This window comes from Leuciscus leuciscus (assembly GCF_965113295.1).
Source record: "Leuciscus leuciscus genome assembly, chromosome: 5".
NCBI lineage: Eukaryota > Metazoa > Chordata > Actinopteri > Cypriniformes > Leuciscidae > Leuciscus > Leuciscus leuciscus.
Window position 1 is genome coordinate 36,748,702 of NC_138729.1, and position 20,328 is coordinate 36,769,029.

Below are 20,328 nucleotides of genomic sequence, written 5' to 3' on the forward strand. Positions count from 1 at the left end.
GAAAGTGCATGGAAAGCAGCTTGGCTGGTGGAAGTGGGTTACATGGAAATGCATTTGACACATCAGTCTTCATCACCAAGCACCCACTTGATGTAGTTACACATCACGGTTTCAGCACATGCACCAAAAGCCCCTACCCTTTAAAACCATGCACTTTACTTTCTCACCCAAGCCTCTCATGGATTTCAGAAAAGGGTTTGACATGAGAGGAGGAGAGGAGGAGAGTGTGTGTACAAGTGAGGATTGGGGGGGGGGGGGGGGGGGGGGGGTGAGGAGGGGTTGTTATATGGTGAGCACTCTGTTGGATTTCAGCAAGCTGAGAATTTTAAGGCAGAAGTGTCAGAAAGAGTCAAGATAATCCCAGCTGGGTGAAAGGATGAGAGTGAGAGAAAGGAAGTGTGACAGAAAGTGAGAAAGCGTTTAAAAGGGAAGGAGGCTTTTGGGTTATAATTGATGTCTCAAATATCCCTATACGGTTTCATTTAACTACATTCAATAGTTTCATTCATGCTACATTCAATCACACATCCACGCACGGTCTACAGGGGTCAAGGAAAATATGTAAAGTGTTGCTGCCTTTAATAATAAATAAAGAATTTACTTTATTTACTTTTATTTTTCAATAAAGAAAAATAGTAATACTATTAAAATGATTCATTGTTAGTTTCATAACAAAAAAGTCCAATGTTTCCAATACAGATAACAGTGATTCTCAGACCTGTTATCTCAGACCTCAGATTCCATTAAATCCAGGAATAAGGTGAAAATAAGTTAGTTACACACAGAAATCACATTACATTATGACTGCTATTCCTTTAAAATATAAGCAGCATTAATTTTATTTGTTGGTATTTTCTTTACCAGTTGGTGGAGTGTTCTCAAACTGCTCAAGTGCCCTCCAGGAGGAGAAAGATATGACAAATTAAAGTTTTCATTTTAATTAAACAAAGCAATGCTAAGATACCAGCTCATTCTCGATTGGCGTAATCATTGCCAAATTTGTTGATGCGTTACACATGAATAGTTTGGTCAAACAAAAATCTTAACCGGCAAGATGTATGCTGTAGGGCATGTCAAAAAAATAAGTGTTCGACAATTTCAAAACTGTGAAAAAATCTAGCTGGGCAGATACTGACCGTATCTAGTTGGTCACTGAACCTAGCATGAACCAAGGAATCGCGGAAGAATTTATCTTTTTTGATATCTGCAAAATATGTACATGAAAATGTAAATGGTTGGTGGTGCTAGATAGATGGTTTGAGATTGAGACTCCAGATGGATAGATTAAGTTCTATGGGCCAATAGTCCCAGAATATTAAAGAAAACCAACAGAAACAATACCAAAGGTGTCGTCAAAAATCAGGAGACAAAGAGCAGGGTCAGGAAAAAACATTATGGAATTGTTTGGAAAATAGAGATCCTGTTAACATAAATTAATTGAGGGACCCAGTGGGCTTTAATTATTTGAAGAAGATCTTTAGAGCACATGACATTTCATGTCACTCTATGCATCTAACCTCGACAAACTTTCTGGCTTATTACCACTGAAGAAATATGCTTTCATGGTAATTAACATCACACTCATGCTGAAATTGGTGATCCTCTCATGCTTAGATGAGAGACACTTCATTTCCATTTTGATAAGTATCAACATTTTCAGCTGGTTTCTGGTCAGACCATGACAACATCTTAGGAAACTGAACTACATCTATCAAAAGCACCACAGCCAAACCATATACAAACTGGGACTAAACGGGAGTTAAACTGAGCAAAAGATGGAGTAATCCTAATGTCCAAAAATGACTTAAAATTCAGCCCAGACGGATTTAAAAAAAGGACATTCTTACTTCTGATGCAATTTTATCTGTGAGTTGAGAAGCGATTGTAACAGCTCTGTCAACCATCTACTGTCCTGCATCCTTCACTAATGTGACAAGGAACAAAAAGGTTGCGACTGCAATAAGATGACTGCGATGAGCACAGCACATGGGCCTTGAGGACGAGGCTGACATGCTGTCTCTGCATGTTACTGATGGTAAAAGCAGAAAGCTGTCGAATGCTACTACTTAGATCATGTCACTTGTCAATACATACATTTTTTATAGCAAGTGGCGACCAAATGACAGGATGAACCTGTTGGTGACATGTTTGATGAAGGGCATCGATTATTTAGAGGCTAATATAGGAAGAGAAAAACCAGACTCAGCTCTTACAAACTATATAATCCACAGAACAAAGACCAATAGCTGCACACTTATACAGTAAGCTTTAAAGTCCCCCTGTGGTGAAAATCAAGCTTTTAAATGCTGTGCATATGTGTATGTGGTGTTTTTAATATGCTTTAAGACAAATCATGTGCAAATTTATAAGTCAACACCATTGCTGAGTATATTATCCTTAAAACTGCAGTGAACCAAAGACAGTCTAAAAAACACGGTTTGAAATCGCTGGTGTTTCTGACGTCACAAACTACCTTGTAACCAATCACGTCAATGTGTGATCCTCAACGAGTGGATCTCTGAGCTGGTGTGAGTGAGTGGAGGTGGAGCTAATTTGCATAATCATAGAACAGCGTATACTAATTGAGGCAAGGGTTTAGGAGTTATATTCAAGCTATTTTAAGGCATGACAAAATATGGCATATACTGTAGTTAAAATATGGCATTTTGGTGATCAAAGATGAGTTTTAAGGGATACAATTATTGACTATAGGGGGACTTTAAGATATATTCTGATGAAAAACAGACAAACTTATATATTTTGTAATGATATCAAACACACAGAGCACAACATTGACAAATGTCTTAGAGAAAATACTATAACATCAGTGACAAGAGTAAAATAAAACCGTACTTTCCAAAACCTTCACCTTCTCTGTTCCTCTATGGTGGACCTGTCAACATCTGGTGAATAGTCTAAAATGACTGAACTGAATAATTTAAAGTGGTCATTACAATGACTCATTTAAAAAAAAAAAAATGACACGGTGAGTAACAGACTCCCCAAATAGCGTCCTCTCCAACTTAAGTGTTTGAGAAATATAAAATCTGTTAATTTACAACAACATTGCATTTGACTGAAGTGGCAGAGTAAGTGAAAATGAGACAATAAAGGGCACCGTTGCATAAATATACACCTTTATAACAAGTTTTATATATGCATGTTTACTACTATCCAAATTGTCACACTTTTTTCCTTTGAAAGAAATGAGATGTTCAATCAAAATAAATATATATATTTTTTATAATGCAAGTTATATATATATATATATATATATATATATATATATATATATACACACATTTGATCATATAAAATATTTGTATTTATTTCAATATTTAGTCAGTTTTAATATTTCAAAGTTGATGTATTTTTTTTTACAGATTTAACAAAGGCTAAGCAAAAGCAAAAGCAAAATCTTTTATAAAAATAAAATAAAAATTTCCAATAACATTTCAATTATAGTAACTTTATTGGCACCAGGACAACTAAATACAAACAAATATGCAAAAAACAATAAATAAGTTGGCATATGGAATTAATTGTACAGGGCTTTCATTGTGAGGTTGAGTTACGACCTGAGGAACATAAAACCTCTTCAGAGTTCTCTGTTGTGTGTGGTTGTGTGTGTGTTTTGTGTGGTTGTGTGTGTGTTTTGTGTGGTTGTGTGTGTGTGTGTTTTGTGTGGTTGTGTGTGTGTGTGTGTGTGTGTGTGTGTGTGTGTGTGTGTGTGTGTGTGTGTGTGTGTGTGTGTGTGTGTGTGTGTGTGTGTGTGTGTGTGTGAGTGAGTGAGTGAGTGAGTGAGTGAGTGAGTGAGTGAGTAGCAACGCACAGTGCTTGCTTATGTCGACTGTTTACATGAATACTCACCAAGGCTGGAATTTATTTCTGTGTATTTGACTGAAGACAAAGTCTACTATGTTTGTCCGTGGTCCACTTGTTGTGCACACACTGAAAGAATCCTGTCAGTAGTGGATTCAGTTCTCTTTAGCAGCTTATTGCGCTTTTAAAATTACATTCTAATATCAAGTACATCCCGCTCTTTACTTTCTCATTTATCCATGTTTCTTTATTAAAAACTTTAAATGCGGATTTTCATACGGACATTCATGAGATTTTATACAGCATAAATGGTCTCAGCAGGAAAAGCGAAAGCACCTTGTGAAATGTTTCGAAATGTCTCTTGGCACAGCAGAGCACCAGTTTCAATAAAAGAAGTTTCAGTCCAGTCACTTTTTTATATACTTTTATATCTTTCATTTACACTATTTTCACTGCTGTTCAAAAATCGTTATTTTCCCCATTACCACAAACAGCTGCTTGAATCTGAGTGCAAGAGCTCTAGATTACAATAGAAACGTAACTGCTTTGCCGTTGATTTATGTTGTGACACTCGCGAACAGCACTGAGCACGCCCTTTGGCCAGTACAATGTGAAATACATTATTCTAAACTTTTCTCATTAACTTCGGTATAGGCTGTACAACAAAGGAATTGTAATTGGCTGCGTTTTTATGCAGAAAGCTGATCTCTAGTCATGCGTCTAATTTTTAAATCGATCTTTTGGTAAGAGACCTGGCCCTTTGAGTATAAACAACATCTGCAAAGTTACAACGCTCAAATTTCAAATAGCTTTTTAAGGACTACATCAAATGGCTGGCATGGACTACACGACATTCCTCCCGGGTTAGTGACATCACCAACCCCAATATTTACATAAACCCTGCCCCGGAACACGATTTATAGATTATCAAGACAGAATATGCTAATCAATGACTAGAAGATAACTACACATAGGCTACATAAATTCATCTACTAACCATTCAGAAATGTTGTCTACATGTTGTCACTTCTTCTTGAGTCTCTCCATCTTTCTGACTCCAGTTTGAACAAAAAAGGCTAAAAGTTTTTGAAAATTTCAGTACATGTCTGTGTGAGGTAATCGAAGCTGTTAAGGACAAGAGCTGTTGAAGCTCCGCCCTCTGTGCTGGGAGCAGCAGCTCATTTGCATTTAAAGGGACAGACACAAAATGAGGCGTTTTTGCTCAACCTCAAAAAGTGACAACTTTAACATGCTATATAAAAATATATGTGGGGTATTTTGAGCTAAAACTTCACATAAACACTCTGGGGACATCAGAGATTTATTTTACATCTTGTGAAAAGGGCATTATACCACCCCTTTAACCCCCTGGTGTCAGCAATCACGCCGCCGTGATCTGCTCGCTTTTTTTCTTATTAGTGCAAAAGAGACTCAAAATACTCTGTCGATTTTGATGTTACATATAAGTGTTATACATCATTCGATCCTGTTAAGTGTCTATTTTGTTGTGTATACTCACAATAAAAACAAAGTGTTGTGCTTTTTGCCAAATAAAGAAAAATAAACATGATGCGAGTTCTGCCTTCTCTCGGTCAGTGAAGTCCATTCTGAAACGCGTCCGAAAATTAACTGTAACTCAGCGAATACTCAGTCCCACAGGCATACAGACACACCGGCATATAGCTTGAATTCTCTTCTTTTAAATGAAATAATTTATATAAAAAACAAATATTCTCAGTTTATGTAATCTGTATGAAAAGAGAGAGATGTCAGTCGTTCTCATTTCATCTCATTAAGTGTTAATATGACCACGCCCACGGAGAGCGCGCGCTATTCAAACACAAATGATCTGAGGCGATCCAAACGTGTCAACGCCCACATCAGCTGGATAAAACACACCAAGTTTAATCAGAGTCATCCACTTTACGTCGTCTTGCTTCGCTGTGAGGAATAATACTATCGTAATAATAATCCTGGGAAATATACCTCAGAAGTGCGGAGCAACGGATCCAGCTGAGGATTGTAGTAAGTTCTTTATTCTTAAGTGCTTTGTTCTAATCGCGATATGCAATAGTGTCTGTAAACCACAAAAATACTGTTTAAATATGAATCGCGTGTCTGCATGTGAATGAATGAAAGCACAGATGTGCGATGTTGTTTACTACAGCTTGCAAAAAGACTGTTTTATATGAGTCGCGTGTCTGTGCGTGAATGAATGAACGGCACAGATGTTTACTACAGCTGTAGTAAACAACAGCACGCATCTGTGTCGTTCATTCACACTTGCACTTACATTAGTAAACATGTTATTTTTACATGAACACATCTACTAGTTTAGCTTTTACCAAACTATATTGCTATACTGAGATGAGTAAAACATACGAAATATGAATGTTAAGACAAGATTTCGTTGATTAGTTTTGTATAGATTATAAAGTTTTTACTGTAAAAAAGACTACCGTCACATCAAATAAGCTTTTGTTCTCCAATTTCTGCTCATATGTTAAATATATAGTGATGTTTTGTCAAAAATAAAGTAGGTATATTGAATTGTCAACTAAGATGTTATTATAGTGTTTGTTCCAATATTCAAACTAATGAATCCTTAACTTTGAAATGCGTATGATAGAATGCATACTTTTTAAAAAGAAAGATTACACTTGTAATATTGTTAAAATTGTAATTGTTGCTGATTTATATGTGAAAATGTTTAAAGAGCTAGGCATGTCTCGCTAACCATATGTTTCCTGACCGCTGCACTAGAACCTGCTTAACTACCCCTGGATGGCAATCACTGCTCTAAAGTGTGGCTGCATGTCATGCAATAGAGAAAATTCACAATCTTTGATAAAAACTATAAACTAATTCTGTTGAGATTTCAAGTTATAGAAGTACAACCCACAAAACCCCCCAAACAGCTTTACACATTCAAATGAGTCTGGGCAGACCTCATTTCCTCCAGATAATGAGTCCAAAACTCCTATTTTCACTCGAAGAGGAAGTTTTTGTTTTAGTTCCAGTTTTTTGCTCACTAACAGATGTGTCCTGCATGTTAAGAAAGTAGTTTCACAAGCTGAACGTATGGTCAGAAGTGTGAAAAGCAGCCAGTACTTGAAGCTCACACAAAAGCCTTCTCCTTCACTCACTTGTTTTCTCTCTCTCTCTCTACTTCACAGATCTGACTCTACTCTCAATTCCACACAATCAGCACTCCGGTCACACTTTTTCATTGTTGGGCATTCATTACAGGTGTCATTTTACCTTATCAGCAACATTAGTTCTCGGATTTGTCTGCAGTGACAAAGAGGAGTTTGCTGGCTCCCTCAACCCCTCTCACATTTACCTTAGACGGCACTGATGCCCATCTGCTCTCCAGGCACTAGGAGCCATCAAACCAGGCTGGCAGAAGAGATCTGGGACAAAAAGCTTTGCTGCATCAACAATCCTCACAGTTAGGGCAGGGTTGGCTGTGCCTTTTAGTGGCTAAAACAATAACATCAAGACTTTGCCACTACTTGCTTTTCGTATTTTGCCATCTCAAGGTGCCACTAATGATGCCCGTTGAGGATGTCAGATTTCGGCGAATTTGAAATGGTCATTTTTAAGCATCTTTAAGAGTTTGTACTATCTGTGACTTGTTAAAGGAGAAAGATACAGCACTCCAGCCTCCACTTTTGTAACTAATAATGATATTAAGGTCAAGAGTGTAATTTCCCAGAGAGCTTATCTGTGGTTTTCCTACACAGGTGATTACAATGAATAAGTGGGGTCTGAGAACCCTCAAAGAGCGGCTAGATTAATTACATTTGCAAATGAGAAAGGTTTGATGATTGAATTTTATTTCTGCTTCATGTTGCATACTGGTATTTCCTGAAATTCCAGATATCAAATAATATCAATTAAATAACAATTTACTTGTTTCACTTCAAGAGATTTCATAAAGTAACAATAGATTAGAAAAACTTTCAGTTAGCTTGGGCCCTCCTCCAATGGCTTTAATTTTCCATTCTCTAGATAAGGCAATATATTCACAGTGGATACATAAAAGACGCACTTGAACAATAGAGCTTTAATGTCACGAATGCTGTTATGAGCAATATAATACGCCATTCCACATTCAAATGCAACCCCACCTTACAGACATTCATTCCCATATTGCATTAGAAATCATCTAAAAGTAAGATGAGATAAGAAAATTCATTAAATTGAAACTACTGTCGTTTGGAGGGAGAAAAGTGAATAAATTGAATGTTAAGTGGTGAGTAAGTAAAGCTAAAAGAAACTCTTTCTGAGAACAATCACCCTCATCAAGTCACATCTTCTGTTTCATGCATAACATTAGGCATGTTTTATAATAGCAGAGAATATTATTACAGCAGCTACTGACTTTCTTGCCTTCGAGTAAAAAAAAAAAGAAAAAAAGAGAAAGAGTGAAAATACTATGACCATTGTGTGCAGAAATATATTTTGGCCTCTTTATTCTGATAGATGGCAGTGATACAGTGAACAGTGATAGATGGCAGTTTGACTTTAAATGAAAGACTTTCAAGGGTGTTTTTGAAAATAAATCTAAGCTATCTAAAATCCAGTCAAATTAAATAACACCCAGAGAAATAAGATCCATTGCAATAAAGTACAAATGAAATGAAACTAAATGATCAAATGAGATACAGTAGTGGCTATTATCCTATCAACATAAAATCTAAACATTAGTCCTTGGCTTATCTAAGTTTAGTGTGCACAAGCACTGAATGTGAATCATATAAGCAGCATTCATATTCAGCACTCTTCCAGAGCATTCTGTTTGAGTAATCATATGAAATGCATTAATTCAATATGAACATAAAATGGGTCACAAATCATTAAAAAAATGCATAAAACTACAACTGTACATACACACAAGCAATCCAACTCCATCTCCACTGTACTCTACTGTATTATACTTAGATTATAAGGTCTTAAAAAAATAATGCTGTATAAAAAGCCCTCTGTATCTCAGATATTTGTTTAAAAAAATACAACCAAATACATACCATTGTGGCACAGCAAAGAGCAGACAGTCATGTCCTACTCCTCTGCAGAAGATGAGAGAGTTTGACAGGCTCATTTATAATGACTAAATGTTCAGGCAGTTTTATGTGAATAATAGAATAATGTATTTGATGCACTGGCTGCTTCATTTGTTCTACAAATACTAAGCAGAACCTTTGTGTCTTGACTTGTTTTGGATGACACAAAGCATAAAAAGGTTAGAATGCATACTAATCTTAAAATACATCACCTTTTTCTTCCTCCATTTCTGTCTCAGTTCATTCTTTTGTGGCTACAGCCTCCCTGTAATCGGCAGGTGAGTAAAACAGCCCTCTCCAGCTCAGTGGTTGTGAGGTAAATTAAATCTCTTCAGAGGGAAGTTAGGTCACATAGGCTGATTTATTTACCATGTGGTAATACGAGGACTCTCAGGGGCTAGAGAAAGATCCAGGGGAAATGACCTATAAAACCAAACACTGGCCCACTCTGATCAATCTTTTTTAATACCCACTCTTCTTTATGCATGAGAACGAAGAACAAATAAACCCGTTTTAGCTATGGAAATAACCAATTGGACAATTTTTTTGTGGCGCAACAAGTTCTACTATGTAAATTACTTGCTTTAGAGTTATTGCCCACAGCATGCTCGGGGGGGGGGGGGCTAAATCAAGTGTGCTTAAAAAAAATATCTAACCACGCAAATGCACTTACAGTATTTCATGAGTCACTATTAAAATTATGATATACATATACAGGGCCATTTCAGATCCATTTGCCGCATTGTAGCCAATTGTATTTCTTAATTCAACCATTAAAGCTATAGTGTTTCAAAAAATATGAATATAAGCCACTTAGCCCACCATAATGTGCTATGTTCTAAGATAGCAGTGGAAGAAACAATCCAATGATCTTTAAATAGGAAAAAGAAAAATGTTGTCACTTCATTAATCTGCAAGTTTAATGTAATAAAGTCGATTACTTTCTCTCTTCCCTCTCAAACAATTATATCTTCCAGTATCTAAATGTAAACAAATCGTGGTACAGAGTTTCAATATTGCATCACTTTAGCGCCACAGTTATATGTTATATGAATGTAGTTATATGAAGCCATTATCCAGAGAAAAGTAACATGTTCACTGAGCAGTGAGCAGAATGTCAAATGGATTCAGTAGCAGATCCTGTAAACACTGATCCTGAAAACAAGGCCACCATCTAATAGATAGACATCTAGTATATAGTTGTAGCCGATTGGTAATAGTAAAAAACGGTACATAGATATACAATTTTAAAAACTAATAATAATAAAATTAATTTGAACAGATGTACTTAAATCATTTTACAGCTCAAATTAATTAGCGGAACATTAACATCATAGCTTTTTAAGTCTTATCTTTTTTTTTCTTAACATGGTATATAAGCCTCAATACTAAACAGAGAAAGTCAAAGAGAGGTCAGCTGTCCCCTGAGGCAATGTGTTTTCTGGAGCTCAGACTCTCTAAACCAGACCAGTTGGGTGTATGGAACAGAAAAACTCATACAATTACATCTCTTAGCAATGCAATCCATTTTATGCTCACCATTTAGGTTATTAAATATGACATCACCACTGATGTATTGGTCTAAGTTGTGAGCTGTATCTTATTTGTAACTATCAATCATATTTTTCCAGCAGACTATGTTCAGGGGTATATGGATATTGACATGGCAGACATGCAATACCGAAACTTTTCTGAGGCATCTGCTGTGCATCAGTTGCCAAAATGGCAAAAGAGTGAGCAATCTCATATAATCCAGCCCAACCTTAATGCATCATTCACTTCATATCCCAGTCCACCTGCCACCACTCATCGACTGACATTTTACCGCAGAATTGTAAGTCAACACTGTAACAGATTTTTCCCTCAAAGCACATTTAACCTTGTGGAATATGATGTCTAACCACACAGATGAAAGTATTCAGAAAGGTATACCAACACAGCTGGACATCATTTTCTCTGAGATTTTCTTGAAAATGGCACTGTTATCAGAAATAATGTTGTTTCATCACACATGGCAAGCAGTCGGATTCATCTCTGCATCCGCTGCAAGATATTCCCTTCTAACATGTAGCCTAATCTACAAAGTATAGGTGGGTAAATGCAGACTACAAGATCAGTGGTGGCTTTTCATTATGTGGGTGCAAGTGTAAAAGTCTAAAGTGCAAACAGAAATAGTTGTTAACAAAATAGATGACAATAGCCTATCATTTAATTCATTTATTTATTATTTATACTTCTTTAGCTCAAGCTAATATTGTAATTCCTTGCTTCATTGCTATAGTAAATGATACTGTAAAATTCATGATAATTTTTCATGATAAAAAACAAACTTAAATAACCATTTTAATTTATTAGTTTTCACAATTTTAATTTGAACCTCCTTATTATTTATTTGTGGTATAAATTAAACTAAGGAACACTTATTGCAAGAGGAGACATTTTTAAAAGTCACACATCCTTTGCTAATGTGCTTAATTCCTAACCATGAATTACTGTAGTACTATAGAACAAGAAATTGAAGGCAGGAGATTAAGAAAAACAATCCCCTGCAACATACACTGTAATTCAGAAGATTCCAACTGGAGGACTAGGGCGATGTTATAGATTTATCGAACCAGTTCCATCTTTGGTCAGTCCTCCTCTATTGATCCAAACTTGGCATGTAACCTTGATGGAACTCAGTCATGGATTTAATTAAAACTAAAAGAGAAGATTGACTGACATTCTAGACAGGTGAGTAAGTGGGAAAAATCAATTATCTGAAATGTAAAAGGGTTTTAATGTTTTGAATACTCCACAGTGTCTGAGAGTCAGAGGTATATCTTCAATGCTAATTTAAAAAATACTAATGTAATAGTATACTAAAAGTATTGCAAAGTCTAAATCAGATTATCTGATTGATGGTAGCTAAATGAGGGCTGTGCATTCAGAGGAAAGAAATGAATGAACCAGTCCACAATCCAGTATTAAAACTTTGTAATGACCACACAAAACTGTTACAATAACCTGATAGAGCCCTGCAGGGCTGGATTTATGCATAGGCATTCCAGGCAGCGTCCAGGGGTTGAGATGTTTACATGACACAAGAAGAACTCTTCATTCCAGTTTACATAGAATTTTCATTATTCTGATTATTCGCTAATAAGTATGGTATACATACAGTATGCATGTTACCGGCCATTGTTTTAATCTACTCACATCATTATTCAGTGCCGTGTTGAACATCGCAAAACCGGTGTTGTGCCGAATTTCAACTGCCAGCCAAATTATTACCCCACTCACTGAAGTCGCTACCTGATTGCCTAATCCCAATCCTAACCCCAATCCCACAACTAATCCTAAACCTACCTATACTACCTATACTAGGGTAGTAATAATTTGGCGAGGGTCAGAATTTGGCACAACACCGGGTTTGCCTATGCTGCTGTTGCGTTTTTCGTGCCGCCTGGATGAAGATATGGAGCAGAGACTGCGCAGCGAGTTGTGTTGTGTTTAGCGATTTCGAGAAGAGAAAACGCCTCGGTTACGACTGTAACCTCGGTTCCCTGAAGAGGGAACGAGCGTTGCGTCGAAAAGCTGACGCTATGGGAACGCTTTGCGTGATGACGTCTTGAAGCACATGTAAAATCAGTCCAATGGTGTGGCGGAACGTCAGAGGCGGGTGACGTCACGTACCAGGAAGCTATAAAAGCCGGCCCGAAACAGAAAACGAAAGCTTCGTAAAGTCTGAAGTCGCGCTGACAGGCATGAAGGAGATATGGCAAGGCGACGCAACGCTCGTTCCCTCTTCAGGGAACCGAGGTTACAGTCGTAACCGAGGCGTTCCCTTTCAAGGGAACTCCCGTTGCGTCGAAAAGCTGACGCTATGGGAACGTCTATACCAACGCCTCCATAGCTACAAATGTCTGTCCTGTGTGTAATCATGTGAGCAGCACTAAGAAGACAAAACATGAGACCCTAGAGTAGAGTCTAAATCCAGAGAGTAGAACCTGACGAAGGTGTGCGGTGAGGACCAGCCTGCCGCATCACAGACGTCCTGTAACGATACTCCTGATATAAGGGCCTTAGAGGCCGCCATACTCCTAGTAGAGAGCGACCGGACAGCCAACGGAGAAGGCTGTCCAGCCGCCTCATAAGCCAGTGAGATAGTCTCAACCACCCACTTGCACATCCTTTGCTTAGACACTGGACCTCCCTTGTTAGGGGAGCAAAAGTCACTTTTACGCCACAGGGCAGCTCTGTGGACATACGCGTCTAACGCCCGAACAGGGCAAAGCAAATTATTCGCCTCCTGGTCCGATTTCGAAAGGGAGGAGGACCTCCAAGTGCCACGAAGGAAACGAGATACCAAGGGGTCTTTCCCCACAGACATTCCACCCAAAGGACTGTGGTAAGCACCTATGGCCGCCACATAGACCTTTAAAGTGGACGGGGTCAGACCTGCAGTGAACCGTTCCTGCAGGAACTCCAGCACTGTACCAATTGGGCAGTGGACTGGGTCCAACCGACGGTCACTACACCAAGAAGTGAATACTCTCCACTTCAGGGCATAAAGTTTCCTCGTGGAGGGAGCTCTGGACTGTAGAATGGTCTCAACAACCTCGGTTGAGAGACCTGACTCTATGAGCTGGGCCCCCTCAGAGGCCAAGCCCACAGGTTCCACAGTTCTGGCCGAGGGTGAAATATCGAGCCCTCTGCCTGGGACAGAAGGTCCCTCCTGACGGGTAACTCCAGAGGATGCCCGTCGAGGAGGGACACAAGATCGGGAAACCATACTCTGCCCGGCCAGCGCGGGGCTATAAAAAGCAGGCAAACCCGGTCCCTGCGAACTCTTTCCAGAACTCCCGGGAGCAGAGCAACTGGGGGAAAGGCGTACAGACGTAGCCTCGGCCACGTCTGTACCATAGCATCCAGTCCAGAGGAGCTGGATGCGTGAAGGAGAACCAAAGTGGACAGTGAGACGTCTCTCGAGACGCAAACAGATCCACTTATAATTTCTATATCAGCTCCACCACCTCGGGGGTGGAGCCACCATTCCCCGGGCCTCGGCCCCTGTCTCGACAGAGTGTCTGCTCCTATATTCTGGACCCCGGGGATGTAGGCTGCCTTGAGTGACAGCAACTTCCCCTGGGACCACAAGAGGATATGGCATGCCAGCGCAAACCCCCTTGATATAGGCGACTACCGACGTGTTGTCCGTATGTACTACACATGGTGTCCCCTGAGACCTGTGATAAAGCTCCTCAGAGCCCGGAAGACAGCTAACATCTCTAGGCTATAGAATGCCAGGAACGATGATGGTCTTCCCACAGACCTTGAGATGAGCGACCCTCAGGATCGCTCCCCAACCCGTGAGGGAAGCATCCGTCGTTAGCAGTTTGCGACGACAAGGAGCTCCCAGCACTGGGCCCTGGGACAGGAACCAAGGTTTCTTCCACATAACCAAGGCACGTAGGCATCACCGCGTGACCTTGATTGTGCGAAATGGGTTGCCCCTCGGGGAAAAACCCTCTGGTCCTGAGCCACCACTGCAGGGGCCTCATGTGCAGCAGTCCAAAAGGTATCCCGTTGGAAGCTGCTGCCATGAAACCCAACAGTCTCTGGAACTGTTTGACAGTGAGTAGCTGGCCTAGCTTTACACTTCTCACAGCTGCCAGGATGGAATCGAAGCGTGGCGATGACAGGCGCGCCTGCATCGACACTGAATCCCAAACCACGCCTAAAAAAGTGGTCCTCTAAAATGGAGAAAGCACACTCTTCTTGGCGTTCAGCCGTAACCCCAACTCTTTCATATGGGCGAGAACAACATCTCGATGTTGAACCGCCATCTAATGCGACTGAGCTAAAATCAACCAATCGTCGATGTAGTTCGTGATGCGAATACCCCGGAGGCGCAGAGGCGCCAGAGCTGCATCCACGCATTTGGTGAAAGTGCGGGGTGATAAAGCCAGGCCGAATGGAAGAACTCGATATTGGTATGCTTTGCCCCCGAAAGCAAACCTCAGGAACTTCCAATGACACGGACGGATGGAATATGCGTCCTTGAGGTCTATCGTGACAAACCAGTCCTCGGACCTGATCTGTGGCACGATTTGTCTCAAGGTTAACATTTTGAACTTGAGCTGCATGGCTGACTCGTACAGAACTCGAAGATCTAAAATGGGACGCAATCCCCCGTCCTTTTTTGGAACTATGAAGTACCGGCTGTAAAACCCGGTTTCCCTGTTGGAGGGGGGTACATATTCTATGGCCCCTTTCTCTAACAGAGTGTTTACTTCATGTTCCACAACCAGAACCTGCTCGGGGCCCACCACTGTGGGCAGGACCCCCATAAACCGCGGTGGGCGTTAATAGAATTGTATCTAATACCCTTTTTCCACGGTCTGCAGGACCCAACGAGAAACATTTGACAGTAGCTTCCACGCTGTCAAATATTCTACTAGAGGTACCAGTCTCTCGAGACTGGTTTCTGGATTTTGTTGCTGTTGAGTAGTCGGTTCGTCGCCCTGTAACGGCGCACCGGCAGGGAACGACCAAACAGACTGCTCCAGCACCCTCCTCAGAGGGGGCGGGCATCCCGAGGCCACTACGTTTCCGGGTGGACCTTGAGATATGTGCTCGCCGGAGACCGCTGCGCCCTGTAACACCGGAGGCGGCAGGGTTGGCAGAACGGTCCCCTGAGGGCACCGAAGAGAGACGGCACCGTATTTTTCTCCTGCTGTTGAGTAGTCGGTTCGTCACCCTGTAACGGCGCACCGGCAGGGAACGACCAAACAGACTGCTCTAGCACCCTCCTCAGAGGGGGCGGGCATCCCGAGGCCACTACGTTTCCGGGTGGACCTTGAGATATGTGCTCGCCGGAGACCGCTGCGCCCTGTAACACCAGAGGTGGCAGGGTTGGCAGAACGGTCCCCTGAGGGCACCGAAGAGAGACGGGCACCGTGAAAAGAGGTGTTAACCGCTCTGCTTCGGGGGGACTACCCTCATTTGTCCTGAGCCCTCAGACATCAGGACTTTTTCCCAGCAGCCTTCTTGGCGGTAATAACGGTCCGCAGATCCGTTTTACCCCTCGAAGACTGCTGGGTTTGAGAGCGCCCTCCGTGTCCCCGAGATTTTTGTGGGGGAGCACGAGAGGACACACTCTGTTTTTGAGTGGCACGATGTTCAGCGCTCTTTTTAGAGGAGTGAGGCTGCTCCCGCTCAGCAGCCTCAATGAAAGAACGGCGGGGGAGAAGTTTTTGTAATGCAGCTGCCTGTTTAGCAGCTTCCTGAGATTTAGCTACCGCACTGTTTACTGCATCACCAAATAAACCAACAGTGGAAACCGGAGCATCTAAGAGAACGTGCTTTTCTTTCTCTTTTATATCGCTCAAATTGAGCCACAGATGCCTCTCAGTGGCCACCAGGGCTGCCATAGACCGCCCGATTGATTTAGCGGTCTCCTTGGTGGCCCTGAGAGACAGATCTGTGGCTCTGCGTAGTTCAGCCACTGTGTCAGGACCAATTCCTCCGCCCTCCTCTAAATCCCCCAATAATTCTGCCTGATAGGCTTGCATAATAGACATCGTATGCAGACACGCTGCAGCTTGACCAGCGGCTGCATACGATTTATGAACCAGAGATGATGTGAATTTTACTGGCTTAGAGGGAAGTGAAGGAGCTTTCAGGGAAGATGCCGTTGCTGGAGAGAGATAGCTCGCAAGCGTCTCCTCCACCTTCGGCATCTCCCCATAACCATATTCTTTATATTTGTGAATGGAAGAATAGTGGGATGTTTGTGGTGCATACACTCTGTATGAAACCGGTTTTCCCCACGATTTCGACACCTCGGTGTGGAGATCGGGGAAAAACGGAAGGCTTCTTCGCTGAGGCTGTGTACGAGATGGCAGGAAGCGTTCGTCGAGCTTACTTTTCGAACGAACGTCCTGCCTATCCTCTGGCCACTCAATAGATAGTCTGTCAACTGCTCTAGTAATAACATCGAGCAGTTCCTCAAACGCATGAGACTGAGGTGGCGAATCCTCAGACTCAGCTTCAATACTCACAACATCCAACTCCTCAGAGCTGGACAGTTGCAGTATTGGTGCCTCTATCGGGGGGGAAGAAACCGCAATGCGTGCTTCCACACCCTGATGAGAGGCACTGGATCTGTCAGATTGATGCTGAGATAAGGCAGAGCCCGTCTCAACATCCACTGACAGATCCATTTGCGAACCCCAGGTCTGAGATCGCCGCCGAGCCTCAGCCGCGGCGGGACCCGAGCCCTGGGGAACGCGATCGGGATTGAACCGAGCCAAGCGGGATCGGAGCGTGCGCAATGGAAGCGCGTCGCAATGCACACAGTCACCACCCTCGAGTGCTGACTGGGCATGCTCCTCACCCAAACAAACAACACAAAGAGTGTGAGTATCACCTCCCGTTAAATAACGCGGGCAGGGATGGACACACACTCTAAACTGCTGCTTGCTCGCCATACTGAATATATATATATATAATATAGACAGACAACACCAAATAACAAGGACAGATTCAACACAGAGCGCAACTGAAGACTCAGAAAGCTTTCGTTTTCTGTTTCGGGCCGGCTTTTATAGCTTCCTGGTACGTGACGTCACCCGCCTCTGACGTTCCGCCACACCATTGGACTGATTTTACATGTGCTTCAAGACGTCATCACGCAAAGCGTTCCCATAGCGTCAGCTTTTCGACGCAACGGGAGTTCCCTTGAAAGGGAACTTCAGAATAATGTCACAGAGTTCATTCATGAAAATGTGAACAACATACAGCATCCGTGTAGAACCGAGTACATTCACACATTGGTCAGAGCGGTAATAATGCAATTAAGGTGTTTACATGCCTGTTTATCGCAATCAAAATTGGTGTACGCCACATAGTTTAATGTGAATATGGTTACTACGATTATGATCACATTAGTTTGTTTGAAGTATTGCGTTTACATGAGGTAAAGTTTAATCGCAATATTGCCAAAATCCCATTATCGCATTATGAGGGTGCATGACATTTTTAATTATTAATTATGCAATGTAATTTTATTATTATTATTTTTCTCTAATGCTAAAACAATCTAGCATTTGTCATTGAGTCATAGCCAATACTGTCTTAAATGGCCTCTGCATAGCACTTCATCTTTTATAACATGAGATTTTGGTCAAATGACAGAAAAAGACTCAGCATACACATAGCTACAATAAACTTCATAACCTGAAAGTTGATGAAAACGTAATGCGATGCACTTATTGGCTCAGATACAGCCATTCTAATGACAGGGGAAAAAACACGACAACAGAAACTTTGTAACGTCATTTGAGCTTAATTTTGGCAAAATGTTATTAATATAATGACACATGCACTTATATGATCATATATAAAGCCACAATATCATCTTTGACAACACAGTTTTAAATTCTTTTTAAAATATAGTGGGTTTTTTTTTTTCACTTCCTGAAAAGGTTTCAGACCAACAGTGGGGCGGTGTTTACAAAAATAGATTTTGCCTATATGTCAATAGAGGAAAATCCTGCCCCGGTGATTTTTCCCCCAGCTAAAGGAAAAGAATCCCTGATAATTGGCAGCTGGCAGTTTTTTCAAGGCGAGAAGTGTGAGAAGTGATTAATGCTAATTAAGGCTGGTGGGAGAGATGAGGGGAAAGAAAGACAACGAAAAAGAGCAAGGGAGATTATATATATAAGTATTGTTGGAAAACCTCTGGCACATGCACAAGAAAACATGTTCAAAAACGGACAATGGACAATTATGATATTGAAAATTCTGTCATTTTCTGTCGTTGAATTTGTAAAAAATGTTTAATGCAATTAATGCAGCATCCGTTTTTTCACACCATCCTTTGCCAAGCGTTACATTGTATGACCATGCTCTTATTCATGCAAATGTTTTTACACCATTCAAGCGTGATAAGACACAAAAGAGAACGCAGAGCAGTATTGGTGCATGTCTGTGAATCTCCTGACTCGTGCGCACAGAAAGCTGCTTTAGACAGCACTTGAACGGACAAAAACACAAATTATGCCAAACTGCCCGTTTTGTCGAGTATCCTCTCAAGCACAGTCTTAAATGAGATAAATTAAGTCAGAATGTCACAATATGAGGTAAATCCGGCCCAGGTGCCCTGCAAAATGGATTTCACAGGGTATTCAGTTAGGGAATTAAAAATGTAAAAAAAAAAAACATGTATATATATTAGGGCTGTCAATCGATTAAAATTTGTAATCGCGATTAATCGCATGATTGTCATGAGTTAACTCGCGATTAATCGCATTTAATCGCACTTTTTTTTTATTTGTTCTAAATGTACCTTAAATTAATACTTTTCAAGTTTGTAATACTCTAATCAACGTGGGCATGGATAAATATAGATGCTTTATGCAAATGTATGTTTATTATTGAAACCATAGTCAATATAGAGCATAAGGACGAGACATGTTTCAAAGGTCATAGATGTTTTTCAAAGAACTTGTTCATGTCTATTAGACACATGTAGAAAGAACAAAAAAAATGCCAGGTTACCATTACTTCTCTTTCTTTGCACTGAGCAATTTACTAACACAAACATGTTTAGATTTTGCATGCAAGGGCAGCTCTTCTGAAAATGCTAAATGTACATTTATTATTTATTATTACATTGTAGTTTGTCTCTCTCTGTGCCCATTTTGATTAAGCTAAATTCTCAATAAAACTGTTTTCATTGGTATATTTTACTGTTTCTGTTGTCAAACAACGGAATGAATTTGAAATGGTGACTGAAACGCGACCCATTAGGACATAACCAGCTCTCCCTTCCAAGATGTTAAGTTAATCTGCACAACAATTCTGATAATCGAGCCGTCGTCTGGTGAAATCAAATTCACATAAGATAAAGACAATATCTGTGCTCTGATTTCGGCTATAATTGTAAAATTAGTGAAGCAACATAATATCTGTGCTTAACTGAATTAAAGCGCTGCTCCTCCGCGCGAGACGCAGAGAGAGAGAGAGAGAGAGAGAGAGAGAGAGAGAGAGAGAGAGAGAGAGAGAGAGAGAGAGATAGAGCGAGCGAGCGAGAGAGAGCGAGAGGTGCGCGCGCGTGCTGATAGAGCAGTACCGGCGGTACCGGTAGATTCTCAGAAACTAAATAAGGATTGGGCGCTTTGTTGAAGGGAAAAAAATCGCTAAAGGGGTCTGCAATGTCGCTAAGTTGGCAACACTGTGTATCTCCATTTCTCCAACTAGAGGTTGGGCCACGGGTCAAACAGAAAATACGCGCTGCGTTAATCGCGCGTTAAAAAAATTAGTGCCGTTAATATGATTTTGCGTTAACGCATTATTAACGCGTTAACTTTGACAGCCCTAATATATATATATATATATATATATATATATATATATATATATGCTCAGTCTGAAAGGCACTGCAAACAGA

General features: G+C 40.8%; 1 protein-coding gene across 3 annotated transcripts in view; it reads right to left on the reverse strand.

Annotated features, from left to right (window-relative positions):
• The window catches only part of unc5db (unc-5 netrin receptor Db), a 206,204-nt gene that overhangs the window by 81,674 nt on the left and 104,202 nt on the right, over positions 1 to 20,328 (reverse strand). The window lies entirely within an intron of this gene.